Source organism: Aythya fuligula, chromosome 2 (genome assembly GCF_009819795.1).
Source record: "Aythya fuligula isolate bAytFul2 chromosome 2, bAytFul2.pri, whole genome shotgun sequence".
In the NCBI taxonomy this organism is placed as follows: Eukaryota; Metazoa; Chordata; class Aves; order Anseriformes; family Anatidae; genus Aythya; species Aythya fuligula.
This window is the reverse complement of record NC_045560.1, coordinates 124,908,030-124,928,783: the sequence shown is the minus strand read 5'-3', so window position 1 is coordinate 124,928,783 and position 20,754 is coordinate 124,908,030. Positions and strand designations below refer to the sequence as shown.

The 20,754-nt window shown below is 40.4% G+C and overlaps 1 protein-coding gene across 5 annotated transcripts in view; it reads right to left on the bottom strand.

Annotated features, from left to right (window-relative positions):
* SULF1 (sulfatase 1) overlaps positions 1 to 19,220 on the bottom strand; it is a 132,315-nt gene extending 113,095 nt beyond the window's left edge. For 2 of the 5 annotated variants that reach the window (XM_032180841.1, XM_032180842.1), the window contains exons 1-2: positions 18,897 to 19,220; positions 17,600 to 17,692 (exon numbers count right to left, since the gene is read on the bottom strand). The gene's annotated coding sequence lies outside the window, so the exon portion shown is untranslated. The remainder of the gene's footprint in view (positions 1 to 17,599; positions 17,693 to 18,896) is intronic. The other 3 variants (XM_032180836.1, XM_032180835.1, XM_032180837.1) reach the window with 2 other exon arrangements.
* Positions 19,221 to 20,754: the final 1,534 nt, after the last annotated feature.

Below are 20,754 nucleotides of genomic sequence, written 5' to 3'. Positions count from 1 at the left end.
ATATAGACTTATAATGTTAACTGATACTCAAAATACATGAAGGGGTAGGTGGAGCAGGAAATTTCTTTAGATGTGACTTGATGAGGGTTAATGAGCCCCCAATCGTGTATGTGCTTTCTTAGATGATAAAATAGCAACATCTCCCTTTGCCTCACTGGCAGATTTGAGTTTTTCAGCAGCCAGATAAAGCCTATTGTTTAGAAAGTAACACGAACTCTAGACAAGGATGCTTCACACAGAAAAATAACTCAGAGGTTTAATAAAGTAGGATTTTCCTATGTTTTAGTACTTAAAATAACAATGCCACTATGACTTGAAACACAACTAATTCCTGTCACTTTCTGAACATAAAGAACAATATCACTTCAGTCAATTAATCAAAAGGTGAGATGACCTTAATCTAAATATTTAAGGAACAATTTTAGGAAGTGATACATGTGGAGACAAGGAAGAAGGCAAGGAATACACTTGTTGGAAACTTCACTTTTCTGATGATGTTTTCTGATGTTTACCTGTGTTATCTTTTTAAAGTGTCATTGCTTTTTTAAAAAAAAACTATTTATAAGAAATATGGAATCATTTCACAGACACAACTGAGCTCTGCCTTCTGTTACAGGTTACAGTGCCATTGATGTTTAAGGAGGGCTGTTGAGCTTTCAATTCCCCCTACCATTTTTTTTTTTTTTTTCCCCCAATGGATTGAAATGTGTCCAAATAGCAGCACGACTTTGAATTGAAAGGATAATTCTCACGTGACACTCTTAGTGCTTTGGGGAAAACACACACATACAAACCTTTGTGTCTGATTCAAGATGTGGAAAAAAAAAAAAAAAAAAAGACAAATCTATGAGAAATATTTCTGAAATTGAAAACATACTTAAAAACTCTCCTATGTATTTGTTTTGTTTAGACTAATTAAGACTTCTGCTTTATGTTACCACAATAGACATTGAACATTTGTAACGTATTTACTGAGGTTAAAGGAATTATGGGATGAATTTGTATCTATTATATCATTATCCTTAAGCAACAATATTTTAGTAATCAGTTGGAATTTATTTTTATCTGCCAATAAGGTGACTTGGCAGTCCCCCTAGATTTTACATCTTCAATAAATTATATAATACAGAATGTTAATATATTTTATCAGGAAAAATAATTAAATAATATAGTTTTCTTGAAATGTTCCATTACTATAAATGCATAGCTGAATTAAATAAAGATGGAAACAAAAGGATTTATGGATTGGCTGGGTTCTATAGCTTGCACAGGTTCTCTCATATCTGTGTTACGTGTTATACCAATGGTTGTCTTTATCATGAGCTGAAAAACAGGCAGTTATTTAAAGAAAATCTGTTCAAAGAGTCAAAACTAAGTTAAATAATATAACACTAAGGTTACAGGGATTTTCTTCTGTTGTTGCAGCCCCCCCAACATACTCATATACATCCCCCTCTCTCACACACACACAGAACAAACATTCACTTCCCTTATTAAAACATGATGGTGGAACTAGTTCTTACTAACACAATATTTTTCCATGTCCTGCTCACTAAGTCTAAATTACATTAGAGTCAAGCTTTAACTACATTGTCTCCTCTTCCAAAGAGAATTTTTTCAATATATATCTTTTGAGTTTCTCTAGCAATATGAAGGGCTATGAAAGCTTATAGTTAAAAAAGCTATTTTAGATCTTTAAAAAATCCTTGGGTCTAGTTTCTTCTATTCAGCTTTTGTATTGTACATTGTTAACTTTTCCTGAAGCGTGAAGACCAGAAAGTATCAGCAGTCTTTCCTTAATATTACATTATAGAGAATAGCATAATATCAAGACACTAGTAAAACTCAAGACATGGTGTATGATTTTGGCAATTCATACTCTGTTAATTTAAGAAGTTAGTTCTTACAGCTGTTCCATACCACAATTTTTGGCCAAGGTTATGGACCCTTTAACAGAGAAAGCAGAATGGGAGGTCTATCCCAATGGCAGAGACCCCCAGTGCTTCTTGTTTATAGCCCAACATATTAACTGTCATTTAAAATTGACTGCTTCAATTTACATCAACATACAAAGCTATGAATTGGAGTGGCTGAGGAGCTGCTACAGAGCTCATTCAGTTTTTATTTGCAGTGGGACCTCTAATTTCCAGGAGATTAACAGGGCAACAGATAGGAGGGGTGTTTCTGAAATTGCCCCTAGGCTTCAGAGGTGATGGATCAGCACAGAATGAGGATCCATGTTGAGGCTCCAAACTGCAAGAGAGAAATCTGTGTTCAGCCCCATTGAGCGTGCCGAGCAAACAGTAGGCCTAAACCAGCTATCGTGAAGGAAACCTCTGCCTTCTCAGACCCTGGACATCTAGATTACCCTGCTGAGGTAGAGACAATGCATTCTCTTGAGGAGGTTCTAGGACATGCTCAATTATAGAATCATAGAATGGTTTGGATCGGAAAGAACCTTAAAGATCATCTAATTCTGCCCCCCCTGGGGGACACCTTCTGTTACACCAGGTTGCTCAAAGGCCCATCCAACCTAGTCTTGAACACTTCTAAGGATGGAGTGTCCACAATTTCACTGGGCAACCTGGTCCTGTGCCTCACCACCCTCTGAGTAAAGAATTTCTTCCAAATATCTGATCTAAATCTACGTTCTTTTAGTTTAAAACCATTACTCCTTGTCCTATCACGACACTCCCTGACAAAGAGTCTCTGCCCTGCTTTCTTTTAGGCCCCCTATAGGTACCGGAAGACCACTATATGAGGTCTCCCTGAAGCCTTCTCCAGGCTGAACAACCCTAACTCCCTCAGCCTATCTTCATAGGAGAGATGCTCCAGCCCTTTGATCATCTTCATGGCCTTCCTCTGGACTCGCCCTAATACATCCTCATTCTTCTTATATTGGGGGCCCTAGAACCAAATGTAGGGTTCTAGGTGGGGTCTTATGAAAGCAGAGTGGAGGGGGAGAATCACCTCCCTCGCTCTGCTGGCCATGCTGCTTTTGTTGCAGCACAGGATACAGTTGGCTTTCTGGGCTGCAAACACACATTGCCATCTCATGCTGAGCTTCTCATCAGGGCTGCTATTAATCCATTCTTCACCCAGTCTGTATTTGTGGTTGTGATTGCCCCAGACCAGGTGCAGGACCTTGCACTTGGCCTTGTGAACCTCATGAGGTTCACACAGGCCCATCTCTCAAGTGTGTCCAGGTCTCTCTGGATTGCATGTCTTCCCTCCAATGTGTCAACTGCACCACTCAGCTTGGTGCCATAAACAAACTTTCTGAGGATGTACTCAATTCCACTGTCCACGTCAACAAAAGATGTTAAACAGCAGCAGTCCCAATACTGACCCCCGAGGAACACCACTTGTTACTAGTCTCCACCTGGACACTGAGTCACAACTCTTTGGGTGTGATCATCCCACCAATTCCTTAATCACCATCAAATCCATGTCACTCCAGTTTAGAGACAAGGATATCACGAGAGATGGTGTCAAATGATTTGCACAAGTCCACGGAGACGATGTCAGTTGCTCTTCCCCTATCCACAAATGCCGTAACCCCATTGTAGAAGACCACCAGATTTGTCAGGTATGATCTGCCCTTAGTGAAGCCATGTTGGCTGTCACTAATCACCTCATTTTTCATATGCTTCAGCATAGTTTCCATAAGGATTTCTCCATGATCTTGCCAGGCACAGAGGTGAGACTGACTAGCCTGTAGTTCCCTGGCTCTTCCTTTTTTTTTTTTTGTTTTTAAAAATGGGGATTATATTTTCTCTCTTCCGGTCGGTGGGAACTTCATTAGACTGCTACAACTCAGCCTTCTCCAAAACCAGGTGTCCCATTTCCTTTCCCAGACTTCCCTCTACAGAAGCCTTTCTTGTTGCCCTTAACATCCCTGGCCAAATTTAATTCTAATAGGGCTTCAATTTTTAATTGTTATATGGCCAGAGTTCCTGTAATTGAAAGAGCACTGCTACAGAAACAAGAGATACATCCTCCAGAAGATGAAGGCCATGTACATGTCTGTTATAAGACAGTATCTTAACTCCATAGCTACAAAGATGGTTATGAGATGATGAATGAATAAACAAGGGTAAATAAAAACTAGATCACACCATACTTTGTGGCAATTCAATTCAGTGAAAATGGCAAAAATAGCAGTAGAGTGACCAAATTCTAAAAAGTAAATGCTTTGGAGTTCAGGTAGTTTTGAGTATTTTCAATGTTCCACCTTTTATGAATGTCAGAAACAAGTTTTCTCTTTTGCCCCAGTCCTTAACAAACTCGTGAAACTTCTTTTGTCCTTATTCCCGCACACTGTGAAACTCTGACAAACATAGCTGAGATGTGAACTGAGCATCAGGAAATATGTATTCCACTCCAAATATATCCAAATATATACTGGCTGAAGGATGCAGGTGGTTACATCACATGCATAATGCATGAATCAGCAGCTGATGATGCCATATTTGGCATATTTACATGCCAAACTTCTCACTAAAAAAGAGATATTTTACCCCAAACCTATGACAGGAGAAATTATGTTTCCTAAAATACTGCCAGAGGCTGGTAGAAGTGACGTGTACCTAGTGAAATGCTTGTCATTGAGTGAATTGAATGTTCAGTGCCATTCATGAAGCTATTAAGCTCAGAGAGCTTTTTAAGATGGTAGGTATTATCAAACTCAGGTAGAAATCACACAGGCTGACTGGAAAATGAAATTACCTGGAATAACTACTAAACCAGGGTTGCTTGGGGATTTATATGTTTCAAGTTCATATGAAACATTTATATGTTTCAAGTTCCTAAACTTGAACTTGTGTATAAATTTCAATTAGTGTATAAATTAGTGTATAAATTTCAATTAGAAATTTATACTCAATATCAATTTTTATCCTGCAACAAACAGAATTTAAAAATAGCTTTATAAGGACAATAGATGCATCAATATGATATGCGTGTTAAACTAAAACTGGATTGTTTTAATTAGCAGTTCTGAAGATGCAGAGACATGTAAGAACTACCACTACTTAGAATTGACAATGAAGTTGTGGGAAGAACTTCAAGAAACATGAAGATGAGAGAAGACAGCATTGTCAGTGCTGCTAAAGTGCCATAAGGAACTCAGATGGAACAATACCACTGACAAGAAGATATGCAAAGTTTTTTTTTTTTGGCTCCAGACCACAGGTTGCAGTCATTTGAAACTGATCTATTTCAGGAGTCACAAGGTTCAGTTAAAGTGTTCTCAGACTTAGAGAAGGGCAATTAAAATCCATAACTGAAAATAAAGCCTAAACTCAAAATAAAAATCCTGCATACTTTTAGCTTATATGTATTAGAGTGGTCTTCAGCACTATGTTTAGTTGGGCTGCACAAAACCCCATTGAATTGGAAATAGATTCTTTGAAAGAGAGCTTCTTAAAGGTGTCTACTGTGACAGACCTAGAGTGGCCAATAACAGGAAGTAGACCATCCCATGCAAACATATTTTGGAGAAATATTTGTCCTGCAGCCCACTGTGACTGTGAGAATTATTTAAAGATGAGTTAGGAACAACTGCATATACCAGGAACAACTGAGAAGGTTGTTGGGCACTGGGACAGGCTCCCCAGGGTCATAGTCACAGCACCAAGCCTGTCAGAGTTTAAGAAGCATTTGGACTGTGCACTTAGTCACATAGTATGAATTTTTGGGTAGACAAATGTGGTGCCAGGAGTTGGACTCAATGATCCTTCTGGGTCCCTTCCAACTCAGGATATTCTATGATTCTATGAAATTACTAGCTGAAATGCAGGGTTGCCTTCATATATGGCTTTTTATCAATATCCAGTCTACTCAGAGACACTGAGAATTCAACCTTAAAATTAAAACCAAGAATAAAGCTTAATTCAAAACAAAATAATGAGAAAGTAAACCTCAGCGCACCAGATGTTTAAGCAAAATAAGCAACCATCTTTAAAGAAAAGAGAGGTATAAAAAACTGTCATCAAGTCTGAGGATGACACCAAATTGAGGGGAGCAGTAGATGCCTATGATAGGGCTGCCATTTGGTGGGACCCAAGCAGGAGGGTGCAATGGGCTATCAGGAACCTTATGGAATATAAAATAATAAGTAGTTTGAGAGAAGTGATTATCTACCTTTTCCTGGCACTCAGTAGATGACACCTAGAGTACTGTGCCCAGTTTTCAAGATCTAAGTGGATAAAGCCCTGAGCAGCTGGTTGTGACCTCATAGCTGAGCCTATTTTGAGCAGGACCTGAGACCTCCTAAGGTTCTGTCCAACATGAATTTTCCTGTAATCATTGTGTAAGTATATGAAATAAGTTGAATGTGTTTTGTGAGGAGCCTGGTTGAGAGCATTTTGTTGCCACAGGAATGGGTAGCTTTCTTTATTCTTGACAAAGGGATAAAGAATTGACTTGAGCATCCCTATTTAGATTATTTATGGGTGAACACAGTGCTAATCGTGTGCTTGTGTTTTGTGAGTGACTCAATTAAATTGAGAACTAAACCAAAATGAAATTTGAGGTTAAAGAATGGTTATTTTTCTCCCTGCACTACACAATCAGCCAACCACTGTCTCTGCATGTTGTGGTGTCTCTCATAATAAAGATCTGTAGAGCACAGTTTGCTGTGGTGTAAAAAATGGAGACATCCCATACTACAAGAATCTGTAGTGGGTGCTACCAGCACTGAGGGCAAGAGAGATTTAGACCTAGCTCTTTTCCTCTCAAGAGTCTGACAACTGAAGAACATGACAGCCTTTCCATTAAAAGCAGCAGTGTCTTGAGGACATATTTCCTGATCTCTCTAAAACTCTTTCGCAGGCAGACTGCCAAAATATTTTGCAGCAAGCAGGACAAGCGATAGCACCCTGAGTAGTTGAAAACAATCTGTCTCACCCTGTGTGTGTTACAGCAGGCACAAAAGATGCCCAGATGCAGATGGAAAATATGGCAACATTTCTATTTTTTTTGCAAAAGCAATGTAATCAGTGTTCATATATTGCAAATGTAAGAAATCTTTACATCTGTTTTTAATACTAATAAAGAATATGCTTGGTAGGGACCCATTAACCAAACTGAGCTTTGCTCCTGAGATTTGTTCGGTGCTAGCAATAAGACTGGCAAAATCATCACTAGCAAAACAGAGCTAGAGACAGAGAGAGGAAGGACTGATACTTCATCATTGCCACAAGCTAATCATTTCTCTCTGAAAACTTTGATTCAAGAAAGATGAATGTCCACAACAGAGAATGTAAGTATGAACTATGGGAAGTCTTTTCAGTTAAACTGGAAAGACTGCAGCCAAGATATTTCTCACTTAACCTTCATCAACAAAAAGGTCAAAAAAGGCCAAAGCGTTTAAGCAGGGCACAGAATGGAAGAGAGCAAAACTTCCTAAGCAAAAGATTAAGCTCACATTCTTTCAACTTTTATTAAAACTATTCTACATCACTCTACACTTTCATTTAAAACAGTTTCCTGACAGCATAGAATGCAAGGTCTTAAAGTAAGAAAAACAGAAGATAAAAGCATAAATGGAAAACAGTTTGTGTACTGTATACAAAATGGCTAAGAATATGAATGATACATGAGAAACAGCAAAAGAGAAATAATACCTACAGCCTTTGCAAATTACATAACATGTATGCCCAAGGCAATCTTCCATCTCATGTACTTCCATGTACTTGTACTGTAAGACAAACAGTTCCCACGGCATATGTGGCTTTAGCCATAGTAGAATACTTTTGTCTTACTTCTAAGTAAAAATAAGCTTCCTTGCTTCTAAGGAAATATAAAAATATAAATACTCTTCCAGCACTAAAAAAAAAAAGAAAAAAAAAGTCTGAAATTAAGGTCTCTAGCTATGAGAAAACAGCTTAGTTCCTCTTTGACACCATCAGCCCCCCAAGTCCATTACAGCAACTACAAGGTAGATAGTGCACAATAAAATATGATACATGATAAATGCCTCAGAAGTGTTTGATTAAGAATCACTTGTGCTCAGGATTTCTCCTGGAAGAAGAGATAAGTATACCTCCAAGCAGACTCAAATGTGGATAGATCAATAGACACGTGCAAGAACCATGCTGACGCACCAATGAAAGAAAGAGAATGGATTTTCTTTCCATCCTCCACTTGCCAAATCTGATTTATGATCCTTAGGACGATCTCTCAAACATGATTCAGATTCCTATTTTGTCTATTTCAGAAGTTGCCTATCCACTCAGATTCATTGGTGATGCCTGTATCTATAGACTCACAATGGAAATGTATTGCCCACCTGAATTTTCATCCTCCACTGTATAGTAACATTGTTTCTATTAAGTCTAGATGCCAATGATTCATGATGAATCAGGGAGAAGAGCTTCTTCTAACGACTGGCCCATGCAGAGCTTTGAAGATGAGGGCAGAGACATGGGCTCCTCATTTCATACCAGATGTGACTCAGCAAGGTGCCTGGAAGACTGGGGTGAGGCATTCTTGAGATGTGCACTGCCCTGTGTTAGGCTCTCATCCAAACTGATGGCAAGAGTTTTTCTAAAGATGAGTTGTTTGACAGTAAGGTCAAGACCACAAAAAACACAAACACAAACACGAAAACACACAGACCCATAAATACATGCATTAAAGAGATTAATTCCAAAATGAAAAGCTCAACACATTCTTCTACTGCAGGCAATAGAAAAATGGCATTTCTGGCAGCTGTAGGTAGCTGAACACTAAAAAAGAGTGAATAGTTCAAATAGCTACCAGATTCAACACACTGGTGCTCTAAACGTTTGCATGTCTTTTCCATTACTGTGTTAACACTTGTGTCCCAGTCAATGTTTTGGGTGAATCAGTATTAGTACAATCAGTGTAGAACATGAATCACTGACAGTCATTATCTGAACTTTCTCTGATCAAAGGGCAAATGTACCTGCAGCAATTTCAAAACAATAATCAAGGTTTCTTGTATGTCACACAAAAAGAGAAATGCATAATACATGCATAGTCTTCTCACACTGCTTATGCTGTAGCATCTGCCAGAAGGAGTGGTGAATTCTCCAGGCTTATATACAAGACCCTGACATTGTCAAAATGAATAATGTCATGATATGGTTGCACAATATCCACAACAGCATGGACTTCCGTTCTAGCTAGCCATGCTCTTCTTTTACCCAGGTTTTTCAGCCTATGCTGGCAACTATCTTCGGCTAAAAAGAACTCACAAGATTTAATGGTTATCTTTCTATGTGAAAGGTACCCACAATACCCAAGACCACAACAACCAAGACCCAATGGTTCTATGTCAAGGTGGAGGCTGGTGATGAGTGGTGTCCCTCAGGGGTGTGTCTTAGGACCGGTACTGCTTAATATCTTTATTAACAACATAGACAGTGGGATTGAGTGCACCTTCAGCAAGTTTGCAGATGACACTCAGCTGAGTAGTGCAGCTGACACAACAGAGGAATGGATGCCATCCAGAGGCATCCAGAGACAAGCCAGATAGGTGGGGCCATGTGAACCTAATGAGGTTCAACAAGCTTAACTGCAAGGTGGGTCAGGACAATCCCAGACACAAGCACAGACTGAGAGAAGAACTTAACTGAGAGCAGCCCTGCAGTGAAGGACTAGGGGGTTCTGGTGGATGAAAATCTTGACATGAGCCAGAAGTGCATGCTTGCAGCCCAGAAGGCCAACTGCATCCTGGGCTACATCAACAGAGGAGTGGCCAGCAGGTGGAGGGAGGTGATTGTCTCCCTCTGCTCTGCCCTCATGAGGCCCTACCTGGAGTGCTGCATCCAGGTCTGGGGCCCCCAGAACAAGAAGGATGTGAGGCTGTTAGAGCAGGTCCAGAGGAGGGCCACAAAGATGATCAGAGCACCTCTTCTATGAAGAAAAGTTGAGAGAGCTGGGGATATTCAGCCAGAAGAAGAGAAGGCTCTGGGGAGACTTCATTGCAGCTTTTCAATACTTAAAGGGGGTTTAAAAAAAAAAAAAAAAAAAAAAAAAGAGCAAGGTTTTGCTCAGTCAAATACTGATAGGACAAGGAAGAATGGTTTTAAACTAAAAGAGGGGAGATTTAGATTAGAATTTCTTCACTGAGAGGGTGGTGAGGCACTGGAACTAGTTGCCCAGAGATGTTGCAGGTGCTCCATCCAAAGTTATAGCATCCACCTATAACAATGCCATCCAAAGTTTTGGAAGGTATTCAAGGCCAGGTTGGAGGGGGTTTGAGCAACCTGGTGTAGTAGAAGTTGTCCCTGCCCATGGCGGGGGGGCTGAAACTAGATGATCTTTAAGGTCCCTTACAATCCAAGACATACTATTATTCTATGAAATAAGTCTGTGTTACTTGTTATGACCTATCTTTTGAGATATGGTTATACTGCATCTCAAAGCATTCATAAGTTGCTAAATTGCAAAAAAAAAGACTTGCATTTGTGGAAAGGAAAATTTTGCAGAGAAAGTTAGTGAGAGGAAAAAACAGAAAGTGAACTGTATAAGATCACTTTTGCATAAGATGCAAAAGACCTAGAAAAAATGATGCATCTGTTTCAACACCTCTGTGATGACATTTTGTCTTATGTTGAACTGTTTGCTATTCTTCTGAGGAGTCTGGAGATCCCTGACTACACGTCCTTCAGCCTCTCTTCATTTTACCCTTCCTCACTTCAGAGGATCCATGCTTTAAAGGAATTCCCCATACCAATAAGATCAAAAAAACTAACTCAGCAGCTTTTTGAGCTTGGGAGTTAAGTCTACAGAGCAGCAGAGCACAGGAAACCTTCCTCTGTAAGTCTATATGCCAGCAATGGACTGAAGTTTACAGTGAGATAAGAAATGCCGACCTTCTACTGATATAGAGATAAAAGAAACTACTGGAATGCCTGATAGATAAACTTGGGTTAGCTTCAGAACATTTTTATTGGTCTAACTATGGTAATGGTCTCCTAAATCCTATTCAATGGTGGCCAAACAGATAACGTTACAGCCTCAGTTCATAAATTGGCTCTAGATGTAAGATAGATCATAACAATCCAAGGTAAATTCATATGTGTTTTATTAGGGACACATTCAGGAATTCAGGTGTTAGAGCTATTCTTTTCAGTAACATAGTGGGGAATGACACAAAGGGAGTCTTTGATAAAAATTAGTACAAAGGTTGACTTAATATATACATCCTTACTCTTAGCAAGTTACCAAACCCCAAATATTATTCTAAAATCTCCTATCATTAGCGTCTCTGCAGTATTTGGCAAAAGCAATAGTTAAAAAATGCTGATTATTTACAGCATGTTTTGTTTATTATTGCACTACTGTTCTCTAATTTGTGACTGGCTTGCCCTGAGGCAACCAAGCCAGTGGGTAGTAACCCTCAAAAGGTTTAGTATAGCTAAATCCAGAAACATGGGTACTGGACTTTTAAAGATTTTTGTTGTCTTTCCTCCATTCTTTTCCATCATCACACCTGTGTAAGACCATCTGTTATTCCCCAGTGTACCTTTAGAGCTTGCAGGCCCCAGCAGCACCTCAGATCCCCCTAAACTTCATCTGTCCCACAGCCTTTGGACATTCTTTCAAGAAACAAGAGTGGGCGGTTTTCTAAACATAATTCTGTAACTTAAATATTTTAGAAAGAAAAGATTATGCATTTTTCTTGTCAGCATAGCCCAGTACAGAAGCTGATGACATTTTAGATGAGTACTGTGTTCCATTTCTCTGGTTTGTATCTCAATAACTTTTAATCTAAAATGAGTATCCTCGTCTTTTCAAGTGAAGCATGGCTCCTCCTGTTCAAATGAGAGACCCACTTCATACTTCTGTGGAAAGTGTAGGAGACACCTTAAAGAGATGTGTAGGAATTACATTCCAGTTATTCAAATACAGACAATGTTCATCCATGGCATCACTCATCTATGGGTCAACCAAGAAACTCAAGATGATATCAAGTCCCTCCAGCTTAAGCTCCTTAGCAGCCCTGGTAGAACAAGTGGGTAAGCTTCAACCCCTACTTGTGCTACTGAAAGAGGCAAATGTCTTTGAAGGTTTTTAAAAGGAAATACTGTCTGCCTAACTGAAATGCCTGAAGGCCTTTAGAGGGACTCTCTTCATTGATCAGAGAGAGTACATGCCTATAGGTAGCTGCTTTGTAAGTATTTATTGTTCTGAGGCACCTCAAGTACCTTGGCTATGAAGACTGGATCCCACCCTCATCATTTCAGTCATGTTTTTAAAAAGTAGCTAAGTAGGTACTAGCATTTATTTTCCCTTTTCTCCTCTACACTTCTTATTCATTTCTCTCCAAAGCTTATCTGTATATTTAAAATATCAGAAACAGCAACCAGTGTCTTTCCATATTCTAAGTCACACTGCAGCAATTCTCTCTGTAAAAACGGATATGCTTTCATTAAAAGCATACACATTTAGCTTTTTGCTCATCACACCATTAGAATGATTTCATGTCTATTATCACACACTTTCCTGTAGATATACAGTGTTCCAGGCTGCAGGGTGAGGAGTCACCAGGTAGATGAGTGATTTTACAGCTCACACCCTCTACAGGGTTGGTCACGTTTCTCCCCCTCTCTGCAAGCCACCAGGTCCAATCTCTTCCTTTGCACCAGCTCAGATGCTGAGCCATCTGCCCACTTTCTGAGTTGAATCAGCTCACCAAACTGGCAGCAAAAGTAGCTTCCCACTGCTCCAGTGAGCTCATCCAGCACACCAGGAGGTGAGTCAAGAGCCAGACCTGGCACAAGGGAGGAGATGGGAACACACAGCTGGAGGCAGAGGATGGGAGGATCAAGGATGGCTTTCTCCAGGGCTGTAAGCAGAGTCAAGGAACCTCACCCTCAATAAAATCTCTTTACCAAAATGGAAATTATCAGACAAATGATGAGAAATTCCAAGGAGGAGCTGATTACAGTAAACCTCAGGTATTTTTTTTTCTTCTTTTTAATTGCCAGGCACAATATACACAAATCCACCTTATTCACAAAGTCTGCATGCATTTACATAGTGAGATTTGGGATTTCCGTTAGTTTCCTCCTTGTTTTTGGATCTGCATGCATACATGTCAGCTTCCTCAGCAACAGTAAGGATTAGGTTTAAAAAAAACCAGAAATGATAGATCTGAACTTCTCACGTAATATCTTGACTTGAAGCACTTGAAGCTTTACAAAGGAGGCTAAGTATCACAAGACTACTGATAAAAGTCAGGAGACTTGGCAGTTCTGCAGACATTTATGGGCTTGGTAACACATTTTTCTCTCTTTAAGTGAAAACAGACAAAACAGTGCACATGTTAGAATAATGAACATCTTGGCACATTGCAATTACAATACTGGAACAGACCACTGTTCTGTTTTTATGGATGCTTTAGAGAAAAACAATCCCTATTTTCAGCTCCCTGTTACATTTATTCTCCATAAATCTTGTGCCAAAGGTTTCCCCATTTTCTCTGTGGGTTTTCCAGATAGACTTCACCTCCTGTGAAGCACCAAAAAAATACAGCTGCTGTGGAGCAGCTCCTCTCCTTGCTAGGATGTGTTAGAGTCACATCATAGAGAAACGACAATGTTATCGACATTCAGAAAGACAACATCAGGAGAGATTTTATTTAAAACATGAAATTATTGACTTCCAGTGTCTTGCTTTCATTTAGAAACTCCGTGAATTATTCTGTGGAAAACCTAGCACTGATCTACAAAATAGCATGGAACCACATCTAACAATCTTCCAGAATATAACAGTGGTATTGTGATACATTTGGCAAAAAAAAAAAAAAAAAAAAAAAAAAAATTTTCAACAATACTACCAAATCTGCAGAGAGCTATAAAGATTACAAGCTAGAATTCTAAGTTGTATTTTTTTTTCTTTTCTATAAAATAATTTAAAGACAAATTTTAAGAAAGTCATGATAAAGTCTTGAGTAAAAAGATCAGCCATTACAGAAATGTTTCACTGTAACCAAATCACCATTGATTGCTAAGGCTAGGAAGGCTGAGTTCCAAGGCTGATAGCACACAAAGACTTACCAAAGCTTTTAAACAGATCCTGAAAGGGGAGAATAAAGTTCTGGGAAATAACTGATACCAAAACTGCTGTGTGCACTCCATAAACCAAAAGATGAGTTAAATAATACTTTTATCAGAAAATGAAGGTCTTAATGCACCAAAAAAATAAAAAGGAATTCATCTAACCAGTTAGCAAAAACTTTTGAGCAAGAACAAGAAATACTAAGGCAAAGATCTTAGAGAGGCTCTCAGAAGGATTCTACTGACATACCTAAAATTTGCTAAAATAATTCAGCTAGGATAAAAGGTGTCTGGTTTGGCAATTCATATATTACTGTACTGCACTCTGAGGTAACACTGGTGGAGGCCTTAAGAGTCTTTCCATTTTAGAGTGTCCACTACAAGCTCCTGACAGCATCTAACATACATTACTTGGCAGGAACAACAGAAGAGTGACTCTGATCATATGGAAATGGTGAAAGTCATGAAAGTCTAGATGAGAATTTGTGTTGCTGGAAAAAAAAAAAAAAAAGGCAGGGGGTTGGGTTAGATATTAGGTTGCTGGTCCAGCTGCAAAGGCAAAGAATGATGATTTAGAACTTGTTAAAGGGAAAAAAAAGGCTGCCTTGCTGCCACTTCTGGGGCACAGTGAAAGGGGATGATATCACCTCCCATCTCCTGCTGCTTTCCATACATGTATGGAAATGTCCCATGCAGGGACAATGTCCACAGGTAACAACAGTGCAGGGACAGCTGCGACACGATGGAATATTCACCGTGTACATCCACCTTTAACACCCAAGTCTGTAGCTCTGTTACAGCAACTCTACCTGTGGTGGAGGTGTTGGGAAAATGTAACATGGGAAAGACAGCTGCTGGGTGACATGCACGTCACGTAGCTCTGTTGTGAGCTGTGCTATTCAGTACTTTCTAATCTAACATCCTCAAAATCTCCTAAGACAGCAGTTAAAATTTAAACAGGCATTCTGAAAACACACTTGTGATCCCATTATCGGTATCGTTGATGGGATTACAATGAGGGTGGTAATGGTGGAAAATTTTTAGGAGAGATCTAGTATCAACAGCAGGAGTGGCCACTAATTGGATTCTTTCTGTGTCACCACAGAGTTGTCACGGGACCCTGTCCTCTGTTGAACACTGCAGCTCTCAAGGCACTCAGAAAGGAGCTTTCTCAATTGTTATCACATCAGTCTGCCTTCCCACTCAAATACAAATCCCCCAAAGCCCTTTCTAAAGCTAAGAAAATCATGGAAGCCATGACTCCCATGACATCTGCTGCAAGTGTCCGGCCTTGCCAGGATAAGAGTAAGTCCTGGCGTTACACAACACTCAAACTCCTGATCCCGCGTGAACAAACATTATATCGAGTGCAGTATGTAAGTTAAACAAAGCTAGATAATAAACTGCAAACTGTCAAAATAGTCTGCAATGAAGTGATCTCGGCAGAACAGAATTTGCAAATCTTTCAAAATAATTTTTTCCATAGCTTTATAACTTCCACTGTGCATGGGTTTTACAACATCTGTCACATTTGGAAACACCGTCCCCATCATCTCAACATTTTTAATAAACTGCTTTTATCAGTTCCTGATGAGAGCTGTTACAATAATTTTCACACTGATCCTTGCAATCTCTAGGATACTTCAGGTTTCTAAAATGCATTTTTTCCCTAATGACCTCTCATTTAGCCTACTTTTTAAAGATGTATTTATATGCCATTTGGAAATTTACCAAACAGTTTTTTTTTTTTTTTTTAAGGTAGAGTTACACCAAACATAATTATTTTTTCCTCTGAAGATGAGATTAAATATCAATGAAAAGCCAAGGAGATATGCCAAGCAGGAAAAATTGAAGTTGCCTATTATGATGAAACAAGCTCACCCACCTTGATTATAAAGTGTTAAGAAGAGGAAGCCCCTGACAAGTAATAAAGTGACACATAATTAAGACAATTCAGGGCAGAACACATTCTGACTAGAAAACGTTTTCTCAGGCTCTGTTTCACTGTTTTGGAGCAATGAGGAAAAAAAAAAAAAAAAAAAAAAAGTAGCACTTTGAAAACAGCCCTATGAAAACAATCAATATCCAACCTAGTCTTCGCTAGCTGGGAGTGGGTGGAAAATTTTGGGGGAAAAGGAACCCACCAGATTTTGTGTGGCACAGATTCCCTCACATTCCCAACACAGTTGATAGTACAGACATGCCTGGTATGTTCAGTATTCCCTATCAAGCAAAGATGAATTAGCCGCAACAAATATGTATTACAGCTTTCATGCAGCAGTTTACGGATCTTTTTGTACCTCTGGAATTTCTAACCTTGAGCATATCATGGATCTACTAAGGTTGCACTGGTCTCAGATCTCTTCCTCAGATTATTTTTATCTCACTGTGAGGAACATCTCTGTGAGTTCTGAGCACTTTTACAGCTGCTAGGATGCTAATGGGAACTTCATGTGTGTACCCAGTACAAGTGCTCTCAGGGTAAAAAAAAAAAAAAAAAAAAGCCAATGTCAAAGGAAGGTATGTAGAAGTCACCATAAATATGTCTTTGAATGTTTACCATCTGGAACAGTAGATTACATTTTGACAAGAAGCTGGACTACCCCGTGGGCATTGTCTTTTAAACAGCCCCATCATTATAAAGGAAGGAAAAACATGATTTGCTGTTCCTAGTTTCTCAGTAGGATTTTCTGGCAGTGCTAGAGAAACTTGTTTGTGTCTTTTTTTTTTTTTTTTTTTTCTCTCTCTAGTAAAACAGTAACAAAACAGATATGTGTCATTAGCTAAGCAGTTTCTTGAAAAACATGGTTTTTATAGATCATATGATCTATGATCAGACAATGCCCATGGAGAGGGCTACATCCAGTCTAGGCTGTGACAGCAGCAGACTGAACATCTCACAGGGCTGAACATTGCTGCACCTTATCCTTCTTGGAAGACTGTGGTGGCTTTCTGGGCTTCTCACAGGACAGACTGGGAAAAGTGAAGAGGAGAAATCCAATATACATGGCATACAAGGCATTAACACAGGCTAATAATGTGTTTTTTTTTTTTTTTTCTTTTTTTTTTTTTTTTCTTTCTTTCTTTTTGGGGGAATGGTTGGGTGGTTTGTTCTTGTTTTGTTTTTCATTTTTAAGCTTGTAAAGTTTCCATCAGTTTTCATAGTGAGAAAGGGTGGGCTGAGAGAAATATAAAAATGGTCAAATGTATTCACGTAGGTCTTGATCTGGTCATACAGCCTTATTAGGGATTTGGCTTATTTGAATTTGCTGTGGGTCACTTCTGAGGACACACACTTACTGAAGGGTCTGTTTGAAAATACATGCTAAGAACAACCCATAAAGGGGCCAAATAGCTTCCTTACTGATAAAAAATAAAATTAAAAAAAAATGGCTTGAGACAAAAATATATGTGCAACTTGAAACATGGTTTTATGGGCATCGTTATACAGTTGAATGCCAAAATCACAAAGCACCAGCTATAAATCCCCTTGCTCAGCCTACTACTAAACAGATCTTATTTCAGAATGCATCATATACAGTATTATTTATAGAATATCTCACCTGTAAGTGGTGAGGACAGTGTTAGATTTCTTTCACAAGTAGCAGGCCAATAATTCATAAACACCACAGGTATGTGAGGGTTAGTGTGAAGATCTGTTATAGTGTGAAAGAAACAAATCAGTTTGTTACTGTGCACAGGGAGACATATATACAGTGTATGATTTATTTTAAAAGGCAAACAACCCATTCTCTATTATTTCCATCTAGGTAATTTAGAGTAAAACAATGAGAATATCTAAATTCTCTGATAAGCTAATGTATTCTAATTACTGATAACATTTCTGACTTCTCAGTTAGTATGCTGGGCTTCCCCCATGCTACAGACATCAATGAATTTAATAGGTAAAATTAGATGAAAATGATAGAAGAGTGCTTCCATAGCTAATTTGTAATTACATTTCTCCCCCTTTTCCTTCCCAAACATAATTTTTTCCTTACGTTTAATTAACACTTCAGATCACTTGTTTAGAATCTATAAATATAGTGAGACTTTAATGATCCATTATAGTGATGCTACTTAGTTTTCAATGACTTGTAAAACTTTCACAAACAGATCTGCAAATGAATTACATCCATCTGCTCTGCTGCAGCTGCAAGAGCAGCATTACATTGTAAGCTGCCTTTTCCTACTTTCCTGGTTCTCTCTTAACTTTAATCCCATGTGTAAACCAAACCGTCTCCCTACCGATCATCAGAAGCCCAGCCAGGTTTCTGTAAAGCAGCCTTCAAACTTTACAGACCTCTCAAACGCACTCTCCAAACACTCTGCGTCGCCTCACAGCTGAGCCGCAGACAGGCTACGCTGCTCAAGCATCCTCGGCCAAACCTAAGAAACGCTCTGCCACGCTTTCTCCCCCCTCCCGACCACGCACTTTGCACGAACCTAGCGCAACACCCAGGCACTTCCAGCAGCAGAGCCAGCACCAAGGGCTGCATCCCTGCCGCTTGCCATTTCCCGGAGCAGAGCTCGCAGCACGTGTGTGCGAGGTGGGGGGGCCGGCAGGACACACTGCTCCGGGAGAGATTTTCTAATCTACACCTCCACAAGCGTGACCTTAGCTGCGTTAAGAGTGTTAGCTCTGCGCGGACAGCCGAGCATCAGGCAGTGCTCGCTGTTATCTGTCAGCCGTACAATAGCAGCATTGATAAGGCAGCAGCAACTGGCTTTGACAAGTGTGCTGGGCTAGCATTCCTCTGAAAACCGGGAAGGAGAAAGAAAAAGAGAGAGACGAAAAAAAAAAAAAAAAAAAAAAAAAGAAAAAAGAAAAAAAGAAACAGGAGGTGCCTTTTACTTTACCTGAACAAAGTGTGGGGCTTTAATTTTCCCTCTGAGCTGCTGGAAAGGATTCCTCCCTCTTCTCCCCCAGAGCTAGGTAGTTCTTCTTTTGCTCGCAGCGCACACTTGGGGAAGACCACACAGCTCCAGCAAGGCTGCCTCTCTCCCCTAATCCCCACTCGAGTGTGATGACACACACTAACCCCAACCATCTGTTGAAACACGTCCTCAAGCACTCAGCACAGTGGTGTGTCAAGACGGGCTGCCCAATCCAATCGCTGGGGCTGGGTGGCTCTTAAGGAGCTGGAGGCAGAGACAAGGGCAGAAACTATAGGGCTGAGAACTCTTTAGCAAAGTAACCTGAGATTTTGAGAACGGGCTGCTATTGAAAAAAAGAGCAGAAGGGGGAGGTACTAGCGGGAAGGTAGAGGGAGTGGATTAGTCCGGTGGCCACTTCTCACAACTCCCTGTATTCCCAAGGGACCACTGGGACCCCCTCGCAGTGGCATGCACAGAAGCACAAGAGTAACACTAAAATCGTATTTATTTATTTATTTATTATTTTTAATGGCGGGTCTATTGAGGGCAATCTCCTCTTGAGGGACGCTTTTCTAAAAGACATAAAAAACGCAGCCTGGGATCCTGATAAACTGCTAAGGCGGTTTGAACGGCGCTGTGATGTGACATCGGCAGCCCGGGATCCCCTCTCCTCGCCGATCCTCGACTCTCCCGGGAGGCTGGAGGCAGCCCGGGGGGCGAGGAGCGAGAAGGGGGGTTGGCTGGGGTCCGGAGGGCAGGCATTCATACTTCAGCGGGGATATCTGCAGATCCTTACCGCAAACCCTTGCTTTCCCGCACTCCGCGTAAATGAACGCGCTTCCAGGCGCGCCCGCGCTGTGTCCGCGCCCCCCCACCACGCCCCCGCTGCCAGCACCCTGTTGCTTCCCCCCGCTTCTCCCTCTCGGGGTGTAGGCTGGGGTTCGAGGCCCGCTGCCCTTCCCCGAAGGACTCCGCAGCCCCGGCCCCCCTAAAGCCCGGGCTGGAGTCTGGGGGCAGCGCCTCGGCAGGTCTGGGTTGTGTCTGGGCTGTGCCTCAGTTTCCCTCAGCTCCGAAGCCAGCATTATCACACCTTCCTCCCTCTCGGGGACGCTGCCAGGAAAAATACACTAATTTACAGAAGATGTCCAGGAAGCATAGATAAGCGACACTGAAAAACTGCTAAGTGCCAAAGAAACAGTTCTTTCCTTTCCCCTCCCTGTAACCGGATAGTGCGGAAGAGAGACTTAAAATCTCAAGGGTTTTTACCTCATTACCAAGTGCCTGACTTGACACTTGCATTAAATCTACATTTCACATTATGACAGATGTTGTATTTTCTTTGAACTGAAAGGGAGGAACGTCGTTTTGGCATTAGAAGTTACTCTAAAAGTGTTAACATCCAACTTGAAGGTTTGCAATCGTGAAAAGACACACTCTACCCAGCTATATGAAAGCCATATGAGAGCCTTGAAATGTTGATTTGGCTTACTTGTTCTGTAATACCTTACACAAGCCAGTTTCTGAATCGCTGGTGAATGCTTAATAAAAAGTGAGATTAAAGAGCCGTGCTTTGTGCCCAGCTAGTAGTTACCAGAGCCGAGTTGGGGAAGAAAGAAGGAAGAGGAGAAACTATAGTCACGATTGCGTTTGCTCAAATTCTTACCAAAAGTGATTATGTGGTGTCTGTTTCAGCCTATTAAACTGAAACTGCTTTCACAGATGTTGGGTATTCACTCAAACACTCCTCCTTAATCTGCTAATTCCAGATAAATAAGCAGCTAAACAATATTTTCAACAGTGATATGTGGCAAAGAAGGGATGTAACTACTGTCCCTGGGGT